We start from the raw sequence: 26638 nt of genomic DNA, 5'->3' as shown, positions 1-26638 counted from the left end.
TTAATAGAACGCTTAATATTTATGTATTATATATATATTTATTACATATAGATATTATTAGAGGAAAGAGGTCTCTATTATGAGATACCGAGTTCATTTTGAGTAAATGCTAGAAGTCTACGAGCAGAATTTAAAAAATAATAGGTCATTTTGAAGGGAATTTAATAAGCTTTAAGATAATGTTATATAAAATTTAATTCAAATTCCATTTTTGTTTTAAATTAAAGAAAGAAAAAAAGAGTGAGCAAATCGCAAAGTAAAAAAATTGTACTCTTAATATGAGATGCCCCGAGAAATCAATAATAAAACGCAAAGTATATCAGTACTGTAACTAAAAAACTTTATTTAATGTTTCTTAAATACAAACAAACACAGCCAAAGTGCGCGAAAATGAGTATGCGATACATACCCAGAACTCATCTTCTGGTAGTTGAAACCAAGCATCGCAGAAATAGGCACTCGACGTTCACTCTGGTTGTCCTTTTTATTACAATAACATTTATACTTTAGCAGCAATTTTCACTACGACATGGGTTATTTCATATTAGAAATATCCTGGGTATCTCATATTACGATTTTCACGCCTTACGGTTTTACGATCATCAAATCTAACTTCTATAATTAAACAATTCAACATATCCCGTATTTTTTTATTAGTACGACCTTACTCTATCACTACATGAAGAATTTATTGTCAAACATTTATTTATTAAATAATAAACAAGGTTTAAATGCTCATCTCAATGAAACTTGAAGACATCCAAATTCTAAAATTATTGTTTTTACAATGACAGGCATGATCTAATAATGAATTTTAACTAAATAGTTTACAATCCAAGAGCAATAAATAGAACCAATAGATAGTGTCTATTAGTTTAGCAGAAACGCCGCTATCCCATAATAGAAGGGCTTTCCTCTGTATTGCATATTATTTATGATCCTATATATATTTATAAACATTTATTATGAATGCATATACACGTAGTATATTTACACATAAACGCTGCACAATATTCTTCCTTGAGATCGAATTTACCACGAAGAGCAAGTCTTCTCCGCCTTTGATGACGAAACACTTGACCAACGCTGTCAGATGTCGCCACGTGACCGACGTGTTAACCGGACGGGCCGCGGGTGGTTCCGCCAATCAGCGCATCGCGTTTCCGTCGGCTCCATCGCGAACGACGACGTCCGCTGGTGGTCGCGCTGCGACAGTTTCGCGACGAGATGTCCTCCGCAGTGGAGATCGTCGGAGTAGCTCCGCGCCCCTCTCGCCCTGCGACAAGCGATCGCCGCCGTCGTCGTCTGGCGTGCGACGTTATCCACGCCCGCCGCGACGATCGCGATTCGTCGATGGGCTGCTGGTTGCGCCGATAATTCGATAAGAACAAAACGGCGAGAAAGGGGAGGAAAAGATACACGTACGAGCGCGAATTCGGGAGCGGCGCGCCCGAATCAACGTGGCCTCGGCCATCCTCGCGACAAGGCCGGCTGTTGGAGGCTGCACGAACAAACACGACGCCACCCGATCTGACGCGACGCGATCACGTGGCTGTCCGTCTGTCCCTCCGACTGACCGTGTTTACTTTCGTTCGGTTATTCGTTACGTTCGTTCGTTCGTTCGTTCGTTCGATCTCGTATGCACGTCCGTGAGCGCCGAATTGACAAACAGTACGACGCGACGTCGGCGCGTTCATCTCGCGCGCTCGGGATGTAACACGCCGTGGTTGTGCCCCTCCGTTCTGCTCCACTTCCATCACACTGGTATCCAGATGCTGCATGTCGTTCACGTCGCGGAGACAGGGAGACGGTGACGCGGTCATCGAAGATCGACCACGGTCGCTGCGATAAAAGGTGAGTATCATTGTGTTGTGTCCGCCACTACGTTTATTGTTTATCTCTCATGGCAGAGATTACGTCAGGCTGGACTCACGTGACAGCTGATGGTGAGAGATTACTGCAGCTGCTGAAAGAGAAAGAGATAGAAAGAGAAAAAAGAAAGAATCGAGACCTATTTTTCGTCGAAGCGAAATGTGGAGTTCCATTTATATCAGGTTTAATTTAGACGATCTCTATAATTTGCGTTGGATAAAATTATATTTATTACATGCTACACATACATATAGTTCGATTAAACATATTTATATACGTACATTCTGATAATGCATTTATTGCATTTCGTTTGTAAATATATATAGGATAATTAGTAATTGTAATAATTGAATAGAGATATTTTTATCTGTTCTATATGTATTTTAATAATAAATGTGCATAAAATGCATATTTTTGTATATAAATATACACACGATAATAAATTAATTCTGATAATTTAATAAATACTGTTTATGCGTGTACTCTCTGACGCTCTGCAAATATTTTTCGTGTTACCCTTTTTGTATTATGTATTTAAAATTGTAAACAGCTTTCTATCCTTAAATTCTGATGCAAGTTATTAGATTGCCTGAAAGGGATAGATATAGTGATCACTGATCAGATATACGCAATAGATTGTATTAATAATAAATAAATTCCGAATATTTAATTTTTGAACAGAACGTACACGAAAAAAAGTAGCTTAGGGTGAAATACAATCGCGAAACTAATTATCCGGACAGTGCGCCGTGATATCGATGATTTCTTCAAACTGTTGATTTATATCTAGATAATTAATCGTGAAACTACCAGTGCTTGTAATGCGTGGAACTACAATTTCCAACGCTCGGACAGCAGTTTAAATCTCTATATTAGCGCACTGTCCGTACAATTTCGTGACTATATATAATCGCGATGAGCGTAATATCTCAATTATTTCATTTTTATCGGCCAATTTTAGTTTGCGTGCAGTGACAAGCAATTGAGATATATATTTCTCTCTCTCTCTCTCTCTCTCTCTCTCTCTCTCTCTCTCCTCTCTTGCGTGAAGATTTTAAAATAAATTAAACTCTCGCGTGCATTCGGCTATACCGTCGTTTTTCGGATTATGATACTGTAGGAAAGTTAATATGCCGAAATTACACGATTCATTTTGTTTAACGAGACACACGCGAAACTACGTAGCCCGCGCATTTTGCATTAATGCGCAGCGCAGGCTAAATGAGATTGTAGAAATAAGTTCGTGAATACGCTGCAATTCGTCGCTTATTAAAGCCCGTGGAGCACCGCTCCGAAATTCCGTGGATATAATTTGGCACGTTTTCGACCGTACAAATATGTCCGGACACGATTGCTTTTCCCATGTCGAATTCAAACTTTATACAATACATACACAAACGCGGAAAACCGTAACGTTGCAGTTTCAATAAAGAGTATTTTGTAATCTGCTAATTTCGAATTTACACGGTCGATTTTAACGAACACGAATTCTGTTATAAAGTTAATACATTATATAGTCAATCTGTTATATATTAATATTACAATAGTTGTTTTAATGCGCAATGATAAATTAAATTGTCATTCAATTATGAATTTTCAAACAGCAGTTTGCCTTGCTATTTTAAGGGAAATGTTATTACATTTTTAAGCAAAAAAGAAAAAAGAAAAAAAATTAGTAAATAAAATGTGAAACGTGTGAAAAGTTATTTTAACAAAACTTTTTAAAAATGTTTTTAAAACTTATTCTTGAGCCTTAGGATTGTTCGAGGGATTGTTGAAAGTTTCGTACATTGATTCCTGTTTAAAACAGAAACTTACCTTTTTAAAAAAATGATATTCAGGATGAAACTATAAATTAACTTTGTCAAATAAAAACTTTTTAAAAACTTTATCAATTTATTTGCAAATTATTACAACAAATGGAGGAGCAAGAAGCAAAAGGAAAGCAGTAAAATGACTTTGTACTTAAGGCAGTAAAATGACTCTTAATGAAAGCGGCATTCGAATTTTTAAATCACGCGGCTATCGGCAACAAAAAGTTTGAAATTCATATTTATCAGTTTTTAATCTTTTTCTCAAACTTGAGAGATAAATTGAAGAAGTTAAAAGTTTCCGAACTGAGGAGAGGAGTTCACAAGTTTGTATATCAATTCCTATTTAAGATACGAAGATTGTTATCATTGAAAAAAAAATTATTTAGAATGAAGTTATATAAATTGACATATGACAAAGAATATCTATAAATTATCGCGCATTTAATTGGGAATTACTTGCAATAAAAGAAATCGAACGTCAAATCACTTTTAGTAGCGACAACTCGAATCATTTTTGGACAGTTACGTGCGTCGATCGGTCGCATATTTGAAAATCTAAACAAAATTACCGCGGTTCTATTGTGCAAAAAAAAAAAACAATGCAGAAAAACCCCTACGTACACGGTGACCTAAATGTGCGGCAGTACGTTTTTAATCCGTGGAGACGAAGCGTGCGCATCGATAAAAGCGCGGAGGACGGAACGGGGGCGAATAGCGCGTTCTGCGCTTTTTTTCTTCCCTGCAAAAAATAGTTCTCGCTTCATCGTCGAGAGAGAGTGGATCTTACCCTTCTTACTCGGAGCCGCGAGTAGCTTCTCTTGTTTATTCGAGAGGGAGACTCGAAATAATGTCCGACATCGTGCGAAACTTCTGGATGCACTCAACGAGGAAGTTTAAGCATATAAAACACCAACTCTTACGTGATAAATATGTACTTTTCATAAAAATATTAATTTTTTTTTAGCACAACATTACAACGATAAATATCTTCCCTTTTTACCTTTGCGGTATAAAATTCTTTCGTTTGTTCATGCCTTCCAAATTGAAATTCCATTTTAAAAAAATTCACAAAAGCTGATCTCTGTATGATAAAACATTAATTTTACTCTGTGTGTGTGTGTGTGTGTGTGTGTGTCAAGCCTATTTTTTTTCCTTTTAAACGATTTACGTTATTCAGGAAAATAAATGCAAAATAAACAACCGGTCAACAGATAAATGATTAGGGATAATCGTGCTCGTTTGAACTCGATATTCGACATAACGGTGAACAAAAGCGTGAAAATGAGCGACACGTGTGTCTACGTGCGTGTGATTAAACGCAACGCCGCATGCTTTTTGTGTATTTGCATAAAACGAGATGGGTTCTCTGTACGTTAATGGGGCGCTGTAAATCTCGACGATTATAACATTGAAGCGGGCGTTACACCATTGTATGCGTCGATTCGATACATTACGACAAATTCGATTCTCTGTCAGATTCGGTTGGCCATTCGAATTTTGCAGCAAAATGTATTTTATTATGCTACGAGTCATTAGTTACGTCCTACGTGTAGTGGTAATTAATGCTGGCGTCCGATTGTGGTTTTCGTGTGGTGGATAAACAGAGAATTTCGATAAATTTTCGAAACTGCGAATACTGTCGCACAAACAGAATGTATTATATTTTGTAATTTTATGTCTTGTATAAATTTTGTATTAAGGGTTATCCCGATAATATCTCAATTATTAGATAATATCGACATTTTGGGATCGAATTAAATAGGTATATGTATTGAAATTTAATTAAAAATGATCTAAAATTTAATTAAAAATCAGTAGAAATTTAATTGAAATAATTTTAAATAGTTTCTCGCATTTTTTTCGAATCTATTTTCGTAATCCATCACGAAATAAATTTCAGAGATGGAAACACATATGGAAATAAAAAAAGAGAGGATTTTTTTTACGCTAATGGATTTTTTTATACATTTGTGCGTCTGTTTACTCTTCTCATGTTAATACGTGGGTATGTTCGAAATTGGAATTTACGTAGCCGGCTGTTTTCGCAAGTAACATTAATATGGAATTTTACGATTGTTGGAGTTTCATTAAGTACGTGCCTTTCCTGAATAAGCGAAGCGCAGATCTGCAGTAGATTCTGTTTGTAATATAATTAAATAATTGTCGTATTGTGTTCGTGTGCACGGTATGTACGATCGTTAAATATCTACTAACCGGAACAATGACGAGCTATCGCTTTCGCGACAAGTGACCGTGACAACGTCACGGTTATGGCCGCTAGTCACTCGTAATGTATTGAAATCGCCAGTAAGATCGTCGAAATGACGGGCACGTGGCTGTGATTAATCGTTTATCTCTCGCGGTTCGATTATATATGGAAGCTGGCCATCCAAATCGAACGGGCTATGTTTGTAGCGTATTTGGTATTGTGCACGTCGAAACGTTCCTCCAATCGATCCCTTCGATTATTCTCGGATATAATACAATTACGGCCGGTTCTCGATTCTGATACGACCGCGAAATTGTACGATACTCGTCCATTAGTGTATTGCAACTCATTGCGCGACTAATGTAATCGCGTCTATATGTAAACTGGTTTGCATAACGTAATCACATCTTTTTTCTCAGCTTTCATAATTTTTACATGTTATTTTTATACGTTCGATACGATTGCAACATTGAATTTCATCGAGCGGTTCAGGTAACATGGAAATGCGGATGGAAGTTTGAATTTCCTACTGGAACACAATTTGTTTTCCATAAATAAATTTAGCCTCTCGTAAGAAAATGTATTATCACAATAATACATATATCGTGATGACTGGTATCTATCGCATATTTATTAACTGTCTTTCGGACATTTATGTTATCATTTATCTAATAGTAATTTATTTAGTCGCGTTTATCTGTTACTTTCAAATAACGTTAGAAATATTTTTATTATTATCTTTCTTGAGAATGTAATCTACAAGTAATAAAACATTTTTATTTCGACAAACGATGAAATATACAACGGTTGTTTTCTTTTTCTGAACGAATAACGTATTAGTATGTTTTATAGAAAAAAAACCTTTAAAAATTGAATTTGAGGAAAATTGCTCGATTGAAAGTATTAATACGAACAATATGTCCTGGAATATTTTGTGAACAGTATTCCCATGAAGATTTATGTTTTCAACTTAATTAATTGCTTGTTGGGCTTTTACAAGAACGTTATTAGCTTATTATTTTATTCATTTGGCTTCCCCAGTGTATCGTATGACAAACTTTGCCTGCAAGATGATATTTTAATCATTTTTCTAATGAATTATGTACTGTATGTGCATACGTTTTTGAGAAGATTAAACATTTTATGCGTCACAAGCAGAGTATATTATAAAAAGTATGGTCATATTAATATATACATATTAATTCATATAATTCAGAGGGTGCACACATACATACATAAATAATCTGTAAAATAACTACAAATGTATATTTAAACACGAATACATATCTTTCTAACATTTGAATATGTTAATCATCTAAAATTTACATGTATATTTATTTTATGTACATAATAAAGAATAATTATCTATTAATTAATTAAATAAGGGAAAACAATGTAATTTAGTAATAATAGTTTGTGTAATAATATCATTGACTTACTTAGGGGAGGGGGTAATTAAACCAGTTCAGTATTTTTTTTCTCACGTTTCTCTGGCGAAGTGAAACGTCGCGTTAGTAAAGTGGATCAATATTGTTTTCTTGTTTCCATTGTCGACACCGAACTCGCTTCCGCGGCTGCTTCAACGTAATTTAATCAGAGATGCAATTCCGTCGAAGAGAACCGACAGACAAGGAAAGTTTGCTTCAACGGAGAATTACTTAATTACGGAACGGAACACCGAGTCGGCCCTCCGTCCTTCCGAATAGCTTCTTTATCTTTCCTCGCTTATTAAGTATGAGCAAGAAATCTCGCTAAATCATTTGCTAACGATGATCGCTCTCGCGACCGGAAGTATACTAGTATATTGATCGCGCGAACACGACAAGGACATTCGTCGCTATTATTCCTCGCAGATGTAGCACTTGACACTTTATCGCTTTAGTATAATTGATGCCATAACTCTCGTCAGCCATTACGACGCGACGTCGCGATTGAGAGAGCTGTGTCATGTTCTTGCGAAAGGTGAATTAATCTCGTGGATAACACTAGTCGGCGACAAGGTTTTCACAGTAAAGAGGATTGTAACTGACTTCTACTACTCGTGAGATTCAGGAAACAGTGAAGATTTGATTGCCGCGTAAGAATTTCGTTCGTTTCTCTCGATCTCTTTAATGAACAGCCACAAATATTATAAATAAAAGTACAAATAAAAGTGTATCGATATATATGTAAAATGGAAAAGACTATAAAATGAACGAATAAAAATGTAATTGCATTATAATTCTTACAATTACATTATTAAGTTAAATTATATCAGTAAAGTATATAATATATAAAAATGTGTCAAGGATAATCATTTTTTATTGGAAGATTTTTTTCAAGTTCCTTCAATTTATTTTCTCTCGCGAATTCTCAGTAAGGTTTCAGCCTTGACCTCAAAGCTTTTCCGACTTTTATTCTCCTGCACCAACGAGGGATTCGAGAGTTCCTTCATTCAATCACAGTTGACTTTACCGGTACACGTCTAGCAGCATTGCCTTCACATGCGATCGCTATATAGAGGAGCTTTTCTCCTTTAGCGATTTCAATTTTGGTCGACTATCATCTCGGCTGCTGTCGCTGCTGCTCAGGCTATTCGAACGTTTAAATATGTAGAGAGGAAGTGGTTCATTGTTAGGAACACGTTCGGCTCGCCCTCATCGAACCGTTGTATTATATCAGGTCACATCGATTTCAAAACGTAACCGAGTTCTTCGACTAAATCTAGATATTTGGGTGAGATATATTCTTCGTCTCTCCTATTGTTCAATTTTTATCGACATTTATTCAGACAGGCGAGAGAGTTTCGATTAAATTTATTTTGAGCGATTGAAGGATTACATTAATACTATTGTATTTTTAACTTCTTATACGGTATATGTATTGCTTGAAATATTAAAGATACATTCTTATATATAGAATCGAATTAAAAATAAAATTAGTAATTACCTAAATGCTTTCTTCAACTTTGCACGAAATGTACCTAGATAATCGCTAAGGTCTGGTTGGTAAGTGGAATTTCTAACTCAGCATCTTCTTTCGGTAAAACACGACGGAACATTAACGAATGGAATACCCTTCGCTCGTTTGTGGAGTTTTGCGCGATATAGAGATACTTCGCGAAGCAAAGTGTACGTATCGATCGCGAACGTAGTCTGTATGGCAGGCACAAAGTAATTAGAAGTTTATTTCGCAACTGTGTTGTGAAACAGCTTCTCCACCCGTAAGAGCGAGAGAGATTACGTTGGGATTCTTTCGCTGTCGAAATGTCGGGTTTTCAGCATTTCCCGTATTAACGTTAACTTTTTTTTTTTTTTTTTTTTTTTTTTTTTTTCATTGACCGGATGATGCTGACCATAAAACTCCATTGATCCTCGGTCTTATCCGGCTGTACGTGTTCTGCCGTGATGTCATTATGAGCTTAGCGTGAATAATCTCTGGAGAAGGTACTCATTCATAAATGTCTGCACAGATTTTTACATTCCCAAGATAAAACTGTATAACGGATCTGGAGACACATTAGTGTCTCGTAATTGTATACGCGACGTGTGCGCGAGCCTGAAAGAAATAGAAGAATCGGATAGAATGGCAGTTAAGAAAATTATCAATACATAAAATCTCGTATTTTATGTAATGTATTTGTTTTTTGCGAAAGTTAATATTATTTACAATGTTGATTACAGAGGTATATTACTGAAGTAAACAATTAATATACAATTTCAAAATCAATATTGAGTAATTAAATATATTCAATTCATAAATATTTTGTAATTATGAAATAATATATAAAATTAATTAAAATAATCCGTTTATTTCCGGGAATATAACTTCATTTATCTATTCTTATTTTTCTACACGCAGTTAAAGGTTAATCGCAAAGAGCCAGAACCGCGTTATTGAACATAAAGGCCGGTTTTTTTTTTTCTATCAAAAATTGATAAAGTGGAAGATGAGAACGTAACCACGAATGGACGTTCCGCCAGGAAAATCAATATCGCGCTTCAAGCAAAACGAGAAGATAATTAACATAGAAAATTCCATCCAATTTACCGCGGTACTCCTCCGCAAGTTCGTCAATATATTCTCGGCAAACTTGAGAGTTCGCCGTTCAGAAAAGACAGACAGGTAGTTAGATAGAAGATTTAGATTGAGCGCACGCGGGAAGTTTCATAAAGGGCATTAACAGAAAATTACAAAAGACTTTGTTAACAGGATAGCAATAAATAAAACATAAAAATTAAGAGACGATACAAGAGCGTTAAAAAATTAGATAGGAATATCGAAAACTTCCATTAGTAGATGAGAAGGAAAAAGGTGCCATTTTTTAATTAAATAAGAGAATTCCTACATTTGATTAAAATGGATCTTATAGCATTTTTCACAGCTAGTGCGCACTCAGTGCACTTTTAAAGCCATTGTACACAAATGGCTGTAAAGGCGTACGTTTAATAAAAATATATATAGAATATATATGGAAATATACATATATAGAAATGAATTAAACCGCGAGATCCTCAATACATTTTATTATGCTATTTGAAAAAATATACATTGGGTATTTTATTAATTGAGATATCTCACTTTTACATTCAGATTAGGTTAGTGTACAGAAGCTTTAATGTGCATTGAGTGCACACCAATTCCGCCAGTGAAAAACGCTATTAGTGTTTCTGTGCGAATTTATATACATATTTGTAAATTATGCGCCGACATTTTATTTTTATTTTAAAACGCAATCATGAGAAGGAGATCAGAGCAATATCACTTTATTAAATTAACAGATAATTTATATAATAATTCAATTTCAATTATATAATAATTGTTGATTCTAATAAGCTCTCTGTAAGAATATTAATGATCAGACGATCAATGAGAATTATCTTAAATGTATTTTAAACAATTTTATTGCGAAAAATGTCTCTACCAGGAACAGTTTGAATCTGAAAGTCTCGACTTTCTGGGACGGGCGTTATATCAATTCGAGGTCATACCACGGAGGTACCATTATTTTTTATTAAAGGATATATATATATATATATATATATATATATCCATTGGCTCTCAATCATTTGCGTGTGCGTTTTCAAAAGTTCGAAGGAACGAACGGCATCCGTGAAGTGCTTTATACAAGAAGTACGTGGGCCATTAGGAAGGGAAAAGAGGCGCATTCCGCTTGTGTGGTTGATGGATACGCAATACGTGTTCGGCATTACGAGAGACGAAACTCGCGAAAGTACTCGCGAAATATTACTTCGGCGGTGGCTGTGGCGGCTGCGATGGCAAACCTACATAGTTTTCCGATAGAAACGTTCGTTCGTCTGTAATGTCCCCGGCGATGAAACCCAGCAATCGTTTTTATTTTAGGAATCGCTTCCCGACATATGCTGAATTTTGCATGAGTAACCTCAAATTGTTTCCCGACATAAAGTTGTTATTTGAAAATACGTTAGGCACGACATATTAAACGCATACTATGATATCAATAATTTAACTTTTTTTAGTATCTACAATATATTTTAGAATGTTTGATGATATTAATTTTATGAGATTTTTAAAGAGTTATTACTCTCTAAATTCGTTGAAATGGAATTTCACTCTAAGAAAATTCAACCTGCAGTCTTGAAAAATAGTGACTCAATTTTCTATCTTTAACAGTTAGATTTCACTGTTCAGACTGCGACAATTCACCCTAAAAGTTTTAAAGAGTACTGAATAATAAAATAAAAAATTTATTCGCTTTATTTTATTTTTATTATTTTATCATTTGAAGTATTTCAAAGACTTAAATTAATATTTTCCGATATTAATTGTAAATAAACACAGAATTTATTTATATATACAAACAGTAATATGTATACATTATTCTCTTTATTATTAAAGGCAGTGATTTTATTCCAGTGCGGCTATTAAAAAAGAGAAAAAGATTCGCGTTGGAAGCACTGCATATTTGGCAGTTAAACGAAATCCGCTGACCCATGTGGTTGATACACATGTACGGAGATTATATAGGTAAGGGATCAGTTAACAATCTTTTGCTCATTTGTATAGCGGTAAGCGCGACGGACGTTATTAGTTCCGGAGGCGGAAATGCCGAATTCCCCATTGTTCCGCCGTTGTAATTATCTGACCTCTCCATCCCCCTTTTCCTCTCTTTCCGACCACCCTCTTCCGCCGACGGTACACGATCGGTACACATCTACATACACGCGTATATATCTTATCAACCCGGTAATTCGTTACGAGTGTGCCATTTAATTGGGGATTCGTTCACCTAATTATCTAGCCATCGCAACTGCCCTTTCCGTTCCAACCTCTTCTCCTGAATCGTTCAATCATTGATATAATTAGTCATCCAGGAAACAGCACAACTTCTAGAGAGAGATATATTTCCTAGAAGGAAGAACTATTTCGAATTATAAGTAGAAATTAGACTTACAAGAATAAATCAAATAAGAGAGAGAATCCTATTTTCGGTCGAAGCGAATTTTGATGTTTAAGATATTTATATAAGATATTTATATATGTTTTTTGCAAATATTTTTTAGTTCTATGATATAGAGAAATATAGAGTTGAAATTCTATATTAAAGATAATAATAAACTAAATGTAGGAACTGAAAAATGTATTTACAAAAATTTGCATGATTATTGTCAAGCATCAAAATTCGCTTTGACCGAAAATAGGATTTTTTTCTCCTAAAATATAATTATTTTGCTTTGTAACTAACCACCAGTCATTGGCGCATATCAATACGCGATAGTATGCAAGCTGTGTGGCGATAAAGAGATAAATAAATTGAGTTTGATCTTTAAATGCATAAATCGGTAATTGCTCCGATTTCAATATATGATAATATTAATTAATTACACATATGTACATTTTATATCTATATCTGTATATATGTATATGTAAAATTATACATATATGCAATATTATATACCGACATATAAAAACAATTAAATTTTGTAATAAAATATATTTAATAATACAAATTAAAAAATGATTTATTAAAATGCATTATTACTTATAAACTTTATATAGATATAATTATTATTGCTTAATTACAATATTTAAATCAAAGCTGGAATTTGTTTGAAAATAAAATAAATTTGTGCGCGGATAAAATAAAGTTTGGCAATAAAAAGAAATTTATCTGACACTTATTTCTGATAAGCTAACATAAGTTAGAAGCAGTGACGCGAGAAAGTAGAACACGATCTCTCGAAAGTTAGGGTTAAAGGACATTTCCCGAAACGATATGTTTTCGATCTTATGCTCTACTGCACGATATCTTATCCGTATTTATACGGTAGAGACTATTCCGTATCCTCTGAACATTCCTGTACCACCTGTTTCTCTTGGTAATATTATAATTAACAGCTAACTTAGATTTAGTGTCCACTGAACCATGTAACATTGGCTAATGTTCATTACTGGTTTCAGACTGTTTCGTAAAGCGTAGGTTATAATGAAGGTGCTACGTCGATAAACTAAGTGTGCTCGTTGTGTGTAACAAAATACTTATTCATCATGTTACAACATAAATTAGTATTACGTTTCTCCATTCCATAATTTTGTTCTAATATTGGCTTGGCCGCTATCTGTCCTATTATAATTTTCGAATAAACATAAAATTTCTCATTATATTTCATAACTTGAAAAAGTTCAATTTTTTTTCTATATACTTTATGAAATTTTGTTATAATTTATTGTATTTTTACCTCTATATGATTTTCGTTCTCTGTCTGCATATCGAATCGAACTTCCATTCTCACATTTTCTGCGCGTGCGAGAATCATTTCGAAAAGTTTAAATTTTATTGCAGAATCGTTATTTTTCTGCTGCTTTTCATCACTAGTCGCGATAGTTGGAGATCTAATATGCAAGCGTTAAATTTTGGATGGCGTTTGGACTGACAGGGGATTAATTTCAACAAGATTTCATATTCTGCGTAGCACAGATGACTCTGCGAAACGCAGAAAAGTAGCTGTACCGAGTTATCTCTTTTGCTACGTACACGAGAGTACAATTCTGCGCGCGAGTATCGTTTCGTCTCGAATATCCCTGATAACAATATAATTCCAGGCTGCTCTTTTCCCCAGGGACACAAGCTCGGATTAAATTCCCGCGCGTGGATTTTCCCGAAAAGCGCCCATTTCCAGCCTTTTCATGGACAAACTCGCCGCTTTATGTCGGTAACTACAAAATCATTTTCAAACCGAAAAGTTTCATTCAGATAGCAAAGTACTTTGTAAAATTATTTGCTTTAAATTGTCTCGAAACGAATGCTTTAAATAGTTATTCTGTTTAAACATATTTATTGTCAAATCTGAAGATGAAATTATACAATAGTTTCGGAATATTTAATTTTTAGAAAGTTTAAATCGATAAACGATAGGCACATCTATCTATATTAACAAAATATTTAAAATTTTATATTTTAATATATCGTGTACTTACTTTAATTAAAAATTTCAGTGTGCAGTGTAGTTTAAGATTTAAGTTATTAATATAATATTATTTAATATTATTCAAAATGTGTTGATTGACTATTTGATATAAATTTTAAGTTCTAATAGGTATATATTTAATGATGAAAATTAAAAAGATAAATTGAATTAAATTATCTGCTCGCTAAAAGAAACTTTCTCTCATAATTTTCTTATAATTTAGAATCGAGCAATCGAGCGGTATCTTCTCCAGAGATGAAGCGTTTAAAAAATTTCGAGTCGTCGGAGGATCGTAACTGGAAGGAAATTGCGCCAGATCCGCTGTATGTCGTTGGGCGAAAATTAATATTGAGCAAAATGCAATCGGCCTTGCCCGGACTGGATTACAGAGTGAACCTATTGAGGCACAGCAGACTCCGGGAGACAGGGCGGTGCTGTATGCCGGGTTTAAACGAAACCCACGTAACGTTCTCCGGCCTCCCTTTATATTTTCCAGGACGTGTACAGCCGTCCGAAAGCCGCTTTTCCATTCGCTCGTTCTGAATGGAGGGAGCCTTCTTATTCGCTCACACCGACTACCCACACAGGATCGAGGTGGTATGGTCCGTATAAGCTAGACTACTCCTATTGTATCACTGGAAATTCCGGTATCAGCCAGCCAGCGGAGATAAATATTACATTTTTACATATTACACCGAATATCTCGGGTGGTATCTACCAGACACAGAATTTTCCATTCCTTTTGTATTTGTGGATTCTTTGAAGAGATGAAAGTCTCGATCTCTTTCTATGAGAAACATCTTCTCTAGCATATTACAATGTACATAATTCTCAAAACGAAACGAATGTCTATATAAATATATGGCTTTGTGAAATTTTTGTCAAGGTAGCTTCTGGAACTTTTTCAACGTACCTATCACGCAACGGCCTATCTTTCGTCAATATAACACGAATATACATGTATAACCAGCTATTGTTAAAATGTGTCTGGTTTCAATCATTATCATCTACCTGCCTTTCTGATAGGGGGGTAAATAAATCGGATAGAACAGAGATAACAAGGTCTCGTTCCTGGTGAATTATTATTATTGCCACGGTAATGAGCTGGGAAGTTTGCCTAAGGAGGAGACTTCGTTCGAAAACGTATTTCCGCGCACTAATCTCTATCCTAGCGGTATGCGGGCTTGCGTTTTGCTAACAAGAACACAGTAAAGGCATATCATTAGTTATCGTACGCGTACGTTGGGAACTACGTGTAGACATTCGGAAGCGCTTATGTATCTACGCACGTATCACGTCTAATGAGACTTCCTGTGCACAAGAAACAGAGCGAGCGAGCAATAAGGATCTGGGAAACGGTTGCTCGAGGAAACGCAAATATCATTTACAGCCCGGCGCTGTTGCGGGCTTTATTCGTTGACTTTATGGTATGTTGCGTGTAAAATAAAGTATATCACATTTTCTCCTATTACATAAGTTATCATTTATGATTATATCAAATAACTGATAATTGATTGTAGTCGCGATTAAAAATACAGTCGGCGATACATATTCATTGTATTTACCTTGATGATATCACACATTACAGAGGGTAATTTATTATAAATATTAATTGTCGTTGTAAATTTTCTGCACCAGATTATCCTTCTTATCTGTGGTACCGTCTAAATGATTAATAGCATCCATATGAGGAATTATTCGATGTCATAAATTTATGTAAATTTGCGAGCCAAACAAATTTGTCGGTCGATGGAAGGAACAAATTATTGCTGATCCGATGATCTCTAAATAATAACACCCCCGTGTGTGCGTCGTTTAATTTACATCGTCATGCCGCTCAATATGTACTCCGCCCCGATCAATTCATCGCTCATTAATATCCCATTGATACAATAAATACGAATGCCATTAATATCGATGAGGCACTGATGCGCCCGGACGTTGAATTATGCGTTATTATAAATAGCGCACGTTATTCGACAATCGGCCGTCTAATTAGCAACCTGGCGGCCGTCATTCCGCACCCGTAATGACTCGTCATACGGAGATAATGATAACGGCAGCTTCGTGGGAGGTACGACGGTGTTCCGTCTTACAGATAATGACCCCATCGCAGCCAAGCGGTGCGTTACAACGTAAATTATGCGCTGTGGCAGGTACGATGTCAACCGATCGTTGATCCCGTGCTTGCATTTGCCGGCAGGCGGTTGCTCTTTCTCTTGGATTGCGCGGTCATAATTATCGATATCGGGCCTCGTAACGATCGCGGGCTTGTGGCAACAGCCGCTATTTTCGATCGTAAATATCCCACGTTGTCGTAAGATATTGCACGATGTCGTGTAACCGCGATACTTCTTGTCCCAACGCGACTTTTACCATTGTCCTCAATACGCTACGTACGTGAATATTAATATATCTACTTTTACATATATTAGTATAAGCATTTTTTTATAATATTATTTGTAGAATTTAATACAGAATTTAATGAATGTTTCTTTAAAGAAATATTGCGATAAAACGGTGGAGTTATGAAATAAAATAAAATTACGTTGACGTTAAAAAAAAAAAAGAAATATTAATATTAATATTAATAATATCACAGATATAAAAGATAATTTAAAACAAATTTTAGAGCGAATCATTAATTAATCAGAAACGAACAGGAATAAATGAGGATTTGCTTAATTTTTAAATAATTAAAATGAATCTGCACGATGTATGTATTTTAAATGGCCGAGTTTTCGAATAAACCGGAGGAAAAAATGAATTATGCAAGGGATATTTATGCAAAAATAATTTTTCTGAAATGACGAAGTAGCAAATGATCGATAGAAACGAGCTTATAATCGATGCGTAATCGATCCATTTCGCTCGAAATAATTGGTCCCGGATGATCATCACGAATTCGCTTTTTATTGCATAATATGATGCACTTAAAGTGGAATGCATCGATATGACTGCGGATTAATGTATATTATTACAGAGGCGGAAAATGTGGCATCGGATGGATTAATAAAGCAATATATTATACATATGTTTCGTTATATTCCGTTAAATTATATCGTAAAGCATATCAAAATCTTAACAAATCTTATCAAGTATTTATGAAAAATAAATAGAACAAAAGATCTGTTAATTCAGACTTGTTAAACTTCTTTCCTGGATTCTTCACTGAATTTGATCTTAAAGAATCTTGAACCAATAAAAATATTTATTGTTTCTGTTTAATACAGAAATGTAGGAATTATTTTAATTACAAATTAGCCAAAAATTAATTTTATTCTCTTTCAATTAAATTTTTCAATTATGAGATATGGTTTTGTTACTTGTATCACAAGTTTATTCCTGTCAACATATGTTTACTCTTAAAAGCTGAAGAGATATAATTAATTCTACTATTAAATAACGTTGACTGTTCTCTGGACTGTTTGTGCCTCTTCTTTCTTTTAATAAATTACTAATTAATTTTGCCTTGTCGTTGAAAACTATTAGAGCGGTTAGCCATTAGCAAAGTACATCGAATGGTACTTAAGTACTTTTCGAGGAGAATTGATCGCAGCTCGAAGCTTTTAATTACATTACCAATTGACTTCTCGTGACCGCCCATTCTTCCGCATTTCGCGGAATCGAGTTGCGGATGTGAGACTCCGATAAGTGTTTTCACCCGCTACCCCGAAGCCAAAGACCAAGTGACTCGTTTCGGTTGATTAACACGATTAATTACAGTTTAACTACTTTTCTTTAGTTCTGTGGTTCCACGAACATAGAGAATCATAGAGACTTTAATGGGAAAGATGAAACAATGTGAAATTTAAATTTTATTGATATCTATAAATTTATCTTAATATATTTTAGGTATTAATATTTCTCTTTATTAATCTTTGAGCGATTAAAACTTCTATTTAAAGATACTGGTTAAACTGAAATTAAAATTAACTAATCATTAATACAATACAATTAGCCACATAACGTATGCAGGAATTGTGAAGATATTAGTTTGCGATGCAATATCTCAATTGCTTTTGCGTTAATGGATGAAGGGTTTTGCTGAAGATGATTCGAAATAGAATTGAAACGTTCAAGGTTTATATATGTGTCAAATATTATATTTATTAAAATTATATTATTTTATAACCAGCGTCGACTCCTACAGCCTTTTTTTTTACATTATCATTATTATTATTTTTATGAATTAGTACTGTTACGAATGGACATTTTCAAATTGAATGTGAATATATAACGTAGTTGTATCTTTAATATTACAGGGATATAAATTTGATAATTCGCTTAACGACTATGACTCTCTCTTGCTGGTGACGGTCCGGTCTGATATTACAATATTGATTTAGGATTCGATTTCATGAGTATAAATCTTTCCTCTTTTAAAGACATTTCAAAGTAGAAAGTGGGGAGAAGTTCATCCGCGGAAGAGAGGTTCTCTTTCATATATTATGGGACTGAATAATTAGTCGTGTCTGCTATCATTCAGTTCTGTAGTAATTCAGTAAATCCATAATAAGTCAGCCAATTAATCGATTAGCTTATCAGTCATAGTCAAATCGCACCTGCAGCTGGTTATTACTTAATTTCATTTCTGTCTATTAAAGGAGATAAGGTAAATGTAATTTTAATTTTCTTGAATTTGGTTGGAATTATATATTTGTAGTTCTCTTAGCTTAGATAAGCGTGGTAATTTTAGCGTAAATGGTCAATGCATCTGCTCTACGTGTAAAAAATCCGGATTTGAAATCCAGCCAGAAACATTAGATTTTATTTGATTGCTATCTCGTGGAAGGCAATGGCAAAAGGCGCTGGGAATATCTTTACTATGAGAATCTCTGCTAATGGGCTGTTTGGAGTCAGCATTAAGCTATTGTATAAGTTCCATATATTTGCGTAAACTATAAAAGGTGCACACTATGGATGTATGCAGAAGAGATTTGATAAGGGATTAAGGATAAAAGAGGGAGAAAGAGAACTTATGAGAGATAGTTTTAATTTGGAATTTGTTCGCTGCTGAGGAACGTGGCAAACAATTTAAGCTTAAGAAATTAACTTGAAATAAGATTAAATAGTTTTGCTGCCAAAGTATGGCAAACAAATTGTTGCTGACAAAGAGTGTGACAACAGAGTTTCCATTAATTAATTAATTTCAGTGAATTTATCAAATAATTAATAGATGAACAAAAAACGTAGTTTCTACCGAGTCCAAATTAAAAGGTTCAGATATAAAATTTAACAGAGTAATTCTTAAATAAAATCTTTTTCTAAAACTATTCCAATTGGAGAATCCGATAGAGAATCGTGTTCTAAATTATATTAAAAATCATATAAAAATCTCAAATTATAAGCTAATTTTAATAGATTACTTATTTAAATTATATATAAAATAATTAAAAGAAATGATCTTTCTGGTATTTAAAATATAAAATTCTATTTTTTGCCGGAAAAATTTAATTATGTAAAAAACAAATACTTAGAATTGGGCTCTATTAAACAAATATTAAAGTGAAATATATATAAAGACAATTAAGAGTATTAATTATAATACAAATTTGTTCACCCTGAGTAAATTACTTGAATGTATTGAACCAAAAAGGGACAAATAAATCTTTTAGTTTGTAACATAAATTTACACACAGCGGTGGAATGGTTAAAAGTTTGTACACAAAAGTGAGCTGTAACAAAGATGAGTATAAGGGATGAACAAATAAAACTTTTCGTATATGTATATACTTTGTAACAATATGTACATAGATATCTCTTTATTTGTATAACATATTACTTCTCTAGTAATAGAAAATTTGAATTTACATATAAGAATAGAAAATTGATCAAATTCGAATGAATATTACTCGCTATTGTAAAGCCGTTATTGGTAAAGCGATAAAGTAAAATAAATTTTTTTATTTGCGTACAATAAAATCTTTAAGTCTTATAAGTTTTTCTACTAGAATATAAGAGAGACCGAGTTTCTGTGATTTAAGGGGATAAAAGTTCTCATTACCAGAACGTTCTTTCTCACCAAGAGATCATTGTTGTGTGTTATTCCGGAACGACGAAATGAAGAGATTGTTTCGGTTTCCGATATCATCTGACTATCTTGAAAAAGACCCCTGTTGTAAATTGGCTTGCCTCCAAGATACCTCGTCAGCAGCTGAGGGACCTAGAGAAGGGATGACGACGGGAGGGAGGATTGGTGGGTGGCGTGAAAGCGGAGTCGAGTGGGAATATATATTTTCCTTATCAGTTTTTGCACGGAAAGAGCTCGAACGCCCGCACACACACATATACGACTATAGTCCTGGGTCGACGGCCAAATTTAAAGCCCGTATTACGCGGATCAGCGAGATATTTTATAGGACGAGACCAAAGGACGCCGCCGTCGTCGAGACGGTCATACATACGTATGTGTATGTTCATCGCGATGAGATAACGGAAAGCGAAGGACTAAAAAGCTGAATCATACATAACGACTACATTGTACTCCATTCTTATTTCCATATATCGAAGCATTATTTATTAATTTTTATTGGTGCATTATTTCGCAGCACGATTTTACGGATGTTATGGACACAAAATATATTTTATTTTTTAGTTGAATAATTACTAGTCTCTTCTGGGTCTTCTAATTTAATATTCGAACAAAGAAACATTGAGTTCTTTCGAGAGGAATGTTGTTGAGGACAAAATATCTCTAAAAATCTAGGAAAAAGGATCTTTTTAAATAAATTTTTTGTTACGAATTAAGATTGGGACGTCACAATGAAAGATCTCTTAGTTGCTCTTGAACTCTCTCAAGATTTCCCGATTTGTCGAACTAAATACCGGCACGAATTCGCAGGTTGGTTTTATTATATCTCAACGATTCTTGAAAATGTTACTTCAATGGCGCTCGCTCTAAATAATTGTCGGAATTAACGAAAGCACTCGCGCTAATTGCGATGATAATTGTAGTCGTGGGAATTATGCGTGCAGTACACAACTCTCCCATCTCCTGTCTCGTCTCGTCTCGTAGAGGTTGAAATTACAGACCAGGCTAATACAATGAGTAATATTCTAGCTCATGAACTTTGTTACCGTAGTAGATGTTCACTGATATGAAAATGGAAAAATGTGCGGGTCGACACGGTTTAATTTCAATATTAAGTCGTTCTTTCCTGTGACATTAACTAATAATGTTGAACGCGTGGCTTCAACAGAACTATTAGAAAACGGAAACGTCTTTTGTTGTATTATACTCTAAAAATAAGTCAACGTAACATTTAAATATTGAAAATAAAAATAAAAAATTATATAATAATAATTAGCTTTTTAAAATAAAATATAAAAACGTTCGAAAAAATAAAATATAATATATATGTAAAATTTAAGAACATATAATATAATATAGCACTGACTATATAATATATGTGCTGTTCCTGGGGGAAAAGGAGATTTATTCGGACTTAAGTGAAACGTAATTTCTCCGAGAAAATCATTAAATTAAACCTACAAGTCTCTGCCTGGGTCACCGCAGATGGCAAACGAGTTTAGATCGCTGTGTTAAAAATGGAAGCAGTCGGCTCTACACAGAGCTTGATTTAAAGTGGCGGATGTCAGGTTGCATTATCTGTTCTAAGGGGCTGCACGACAGAGGTGCTAGTGCGGTCTCATACATTCCGCGCCCTAAGGTGCATTCCGCGTCTCGGCTCTTCATACTTAACACCCCGGTCATGCATAATACAATATGCATTTAGCAATACCGTATCACTATCCTTTAGAACCCTACGGGTCCTCTATTTTTCACTATTTCTTTCTATCACATATTGTACTTTTATTCTGAAAATTATGACAAACTCTTTTGCGATTGTCCGTAATGATAGATATTCACGAATGTTGATGTTATCTTGTAATATTTGTCGATATCTTATAAAAACACGTAAGACATTTCAGAAAAAGCGAAATAAGTCTACGTTCGTTTTTCTTTTTTATATTAGATGATTAATGGGAAAAGTATTTGCCTCAAATATATTTGTACATGTTTTTTTGTGCCTTTGAATAATTCGTGCACGTGAATTTTTCTTGGAATTCTTGTAAGTCAAACTTCCTCGCAAAATTTTGAATGAAACATGTAAAAGACCGTTTTCGTGTAATTCGTTAATTATACGAAAAGATACAATTAAAAAAGTTTCAGATCACAGTAAAATCTCAAAGTTAATTTATTGCTTTCTTTAGCTCTTCTCAGAATTAGCTTAACTATCCACTCATATTCCCCGATGATTTGAGTGAGGGATTAATGAAAATTTGGTGCCGGTGGGATTAAAGGATTTAATTCAGAGGCGTGTGAAGTGATGGGACCGATGTACGAGCCTGGCACCTGAAGAGACGGTGCACCGGACGCGAAGTGAATATTCCCGTGAGAACTTCACCGAGCGGCGTCTAGTCGCATCGCTAGTCGTCGACATTTCGCGACGTGTGCACTCGCCGTAGAGATGCACCGTGCGGACAGCTCCGACATTGCATTAATTGGAGAAGTCTGTATTTGCGAATGGATCGGTATTCCTGCGGATGCGAAAAGGACACTGCCGTGCGATGAAATTTTCGCCGTTGAAACACGCCGTCGCGCAACGTCCGTGGCACATAAATCACGAATGTTTGCGCCAAATCGAAAAATTTTTAAGTTATAAGATGATGGATTGTATCATAAATCTTTTGTCTAGAATTTCAACGTGATCAACAAAAAGTAGGTAACTTAAAAAGTCCGAAAAGAGATAATATATTACTTAATTAGTTTTCAAATATTCTAACAATGACACATAAGAGTCTCTCAAATTTATAAATTTAATCTACACATCTATCTTTTTCCTGTTAAACTTTCATATATTGGGTGGTCCGGAAAGTCCGTGCGGATTTTTTCATTGATTTTTCAAAAGTTTTTTTATTTGTTGCGAAATTTTCGTTACGATTATATCATTCGCTAGAGTAAAGTTTCAGCTTTAAGAATCTGTTTTTTAAATTGCGATATGATGATTTTTATCGGAGTTATGAGCAATCGAAATCAGAATGCTTCTTTACTTAACTCGCGAATAACTCAGAAACAAAAAATTATAGGAACATTTTTAAAAAATGATTTTGTAGGGAAAGCTTTAAGTTTTCACGATGGGTAGTCGAAAATTTTCGTAAATATTTTTTGGGCACGTGAGAGACCCCCAAAGTGAAAAGAAAATTTTTTATCTTTTTCAGCTCGTAGTTTTTGGTATGTAAAAATTATCAAACTCATATAAACTTAAAAAATGTGATAAGCTTTTAAAAGTAGAGATTTCAAGCTTTAAAACCCTTTTTTTAAATTTAAATTTCGTTCATTTTTGACGAAGGTATCGTATATACAATTTTTCATTGTAAAATCCGCACGGACTTTCCGGACCACCCAATATTTTTGCACATAAAATATTGTTGATAATGGAACAGGAAATCTATTTAAAATACGCTCTCTTTTATAACCCACTACTTTTTAACTTATTCTGTAACGACTTTATGTCCTGTACACTGTTAAGTATTAAAGGAGTAATGATAACCTAATCTTGAATTATATATAAATAACATTTCGTTGTTTTTTAAATGAAATGGTTTATATTTTAATTTCCATTTGTGTTAAAATGTAAACCATTTCATTTCTGTGATTAGCGTTAAAGTAAACAACGTTCATATTAATATAAGTACTTCGTAAATAATAAATTAAGTTCGCTACATTTTTTTCAGCTAAATTAGTGACATATTGAATAAAAGCAATAGTGACCTATAGAAATGATTAAAAATAACTCAAATTAGATATCATGTATTTAATAGTGTATAATAGAGTAAAACAATAAAATAGTATTAATGCACGATTAAGTCGATCTTCTCACATTTACAATTCTTGCTCGCTTTAGCAATTAGTCGCGCGAATGAAGTTTTTGCCAAAGTGCACTTTTTGCGAGTGAACTTTTTTATCGTTCGCCGTTTAATTACACCCTGACTGGTTGGAAATACCGTCCGGAATGACGTCCGGCACGCCGGCTTCTGACCGCGCAAGATTTCACAGAGATACGTCAAGCGTACTTTTCGCGAAGCGTGGAACAGGATTTGCCTGTCAGCTTCGTCGCTAAACGCGAACGCGACGATCGCGATAAGTCACGAGTGTACTCGCACTCTTGCGCGACAAATAAAGCGCACAAGCATAAGTTCCCTATACACAAGTTTGACGTACGGTATATCGAAGAAGTCGTTAAACTCTCCTGTAAACTTAGAGAGATTTTGACTCGAAATTTTTTTCTTATTTCATCCTATTTCTTTCTCGAAGCTTTTGATAATTTAATGAATTTTGATTCCATTAATTCTTTTCTTATTTTATTATATTTTTAAGTAAAAATAATTTTTTATCGCATAAATATACGTATATCTCGTAAAAAAAAGAGTTTATTATATATTATTTATATTATTAGAATATTTTATTATCTCAAACGTTCTTGAACGATGTAATTATTTTATTTTAATATTTGTTTTTCTATATTTGGAAATATTAATTTTGGAAGTGTTGTGAAACTCTCTAATGGCTGTCTGCGATCATGACAGGCAAAATTCTCCAAAATTCTCTACAATAACGAAAAAGTTCGGCAACGTTGAGTGGAAGGGGACTTCGTTATTAATCAGTCGAGCAGAAACCAGAATAGTGACACAAACAATAAACGGCAGAGAAAAAAAAAAGAGATCGGAGGATTTTCGTGCATATTTGCGTTCAAAACTGTCGGACACGTTTGATATTAGCGCAGGTATATAGGGTGCATAGTTGCGTGAATGTCGAATGAGAAGTTGACATTGTAGCACACGATAGCAGTAACCTGTCGCGTGTACAAGAGAACGCGTATACAATCGCGCTTTGTTCGCCTTGAAAATGCCAGTTTTGACCATACCGTGACTAACGACGAGTTGGGAAATTGGGATATCCTACGGATTTTTTTTTGACGTTGGAGATGGGAATATGTGTCGGATGAAAATTGAAATATATGACTAATCCCGCACGGCTTTGATTGTCTGAATATTCAAGAGAGTAGATGAAAATAATAGAACTTAACAAAATATCTTTATAAAAATTTATTTTCCGATTCGTTATTCAATGTGTCATGTTTTCTGTACCAGAAATATTGAAATTATAAGTAGTTCTTTGTAAATTTATTTTTTTTCTATAGTTCTATAAACTGCCAATTTGGTTTGTCGGGCTTGAAACGCTAAGCTGAAATGTTTCAAATTAAATATATTGATCGTCAATTTAATAATGATGCTAGTAAGTATCTTAAGAACTCTGTAAAGAATTTTATGTGAAAAATGTCATCTCAGCCAGAGTTTGAACTTACTGGAGCTCTTGACTTAGAAATATTAGAGTATCAATAGCTTTCAAATTACAGTTACCTAGAAGCACCAAATCTCTCGCTAAATAAATTTCTAGCAATGTCAGATGAGAAATTTCTCTTTATTTAATTCTAAATTGGTTTTAACTTTATAAAATTTAATATATACATAATTGAGGGGATGAGCGAAATAAAGGCCTATTTTAATTCTTTTTTAAAATCTTGAATTTAAAATCTTGTGATTTTAATAAAAATAAAAATAACTTGCTATTTTTTTTACTATACACAAATGGGTACAGTATCAAATGAATTTATGTAATGTCTTTAAGAAGTTACATGTTGCAATATTTTTCTATTACTTTTCTATTTACGATCAATATTATATAAAAAAAGCTAATCTCCGGAAAAAGGGCCTAAATCGAATTTTATGTGTTTTTGTTCCACTAATCCTCTCAATTGCTAAAATATATTGTACATATAATACCTAATATCGAAATATTTTAAATATGTAGTGACAATGTTCAGAAGAAGTTTTTAAAGAATACTAAGACAATAGACATTTGATAAGAAAGTATGAGTTTACTTTTAGTAAACTTTGAAATGAACAATAGGACGGATGGTTCGTTAGGGACTTTCAACGAGCGAAAAGATGTACAATAGGTCTACCGAGAGCAATTTGCGAGATTTTGTGCTATACATTCGGACGCATCCATGCTTTTTTTATTAGGTCCGACTTGATTCTCCGGGCTCCCTGCTTTTCCTACAGTGATTCAAGCCAAAACTGACAAACTGTCCGCTTCGGTAGCCTCGAAAGTTTTTAACACCGCGAGAGATGAGTCGAATAGGAAAGCTGCCTCAAAATAGGATTTGGAAGGTAGAAGCTTTCGGGGATTTGAGCGAAAGAAGCGCTTTTGTTGCGAGCGCGTAATACATTCTTCCTAATCTGCA

At 34.2% G+C, this 26638-nt stretch overlaps 1 protein-coding gene across 1 annotated transcript in view; it reads left to right on the top strand.

Annotated features, from left to right (window-relative positions):
* Positions 1 to 1837: 1837 nt before the first annotated feature.
* LOC108751471 (beta-1,4-N-acetylgalactosaminyltransferase bre-4-like) overlaps positions 1838 to 26638 on the top strand; it is a 133335-nt gene continuing 108534 nt past the window's right edge. Inside the window, exon 1 of the mRNA XM_018491699.1 lies at positions 1838 to 1854. The gene's annotated coding sequence lies outside the window, so the exon portion shown is untranslated. The remainder of the gene's footprint in view (positions 1855 to 26638) is intronic.

Source organism: Trachymyrmex septentrionalis, unplaced genomic scaffold (assembly GCF_001594115.1).
Source record: "Trachymyrmex septentrionalis isolate Tsep2-gDNA-1 unplaced genomic scaffold, Tsep1.0 scaffold44, whole genome shotgun sequence".
Classification (NCBI taxonomy): Eukaryota; Metazoa; Arthropoda; class Insecta; order Hymenoptera; family Formicidae; genus Trachymyrmex; species Trachymyrmex septentrionalis.
This window is presented reverse-complemented; position numbering and strand designations above follow the sequence as displayed.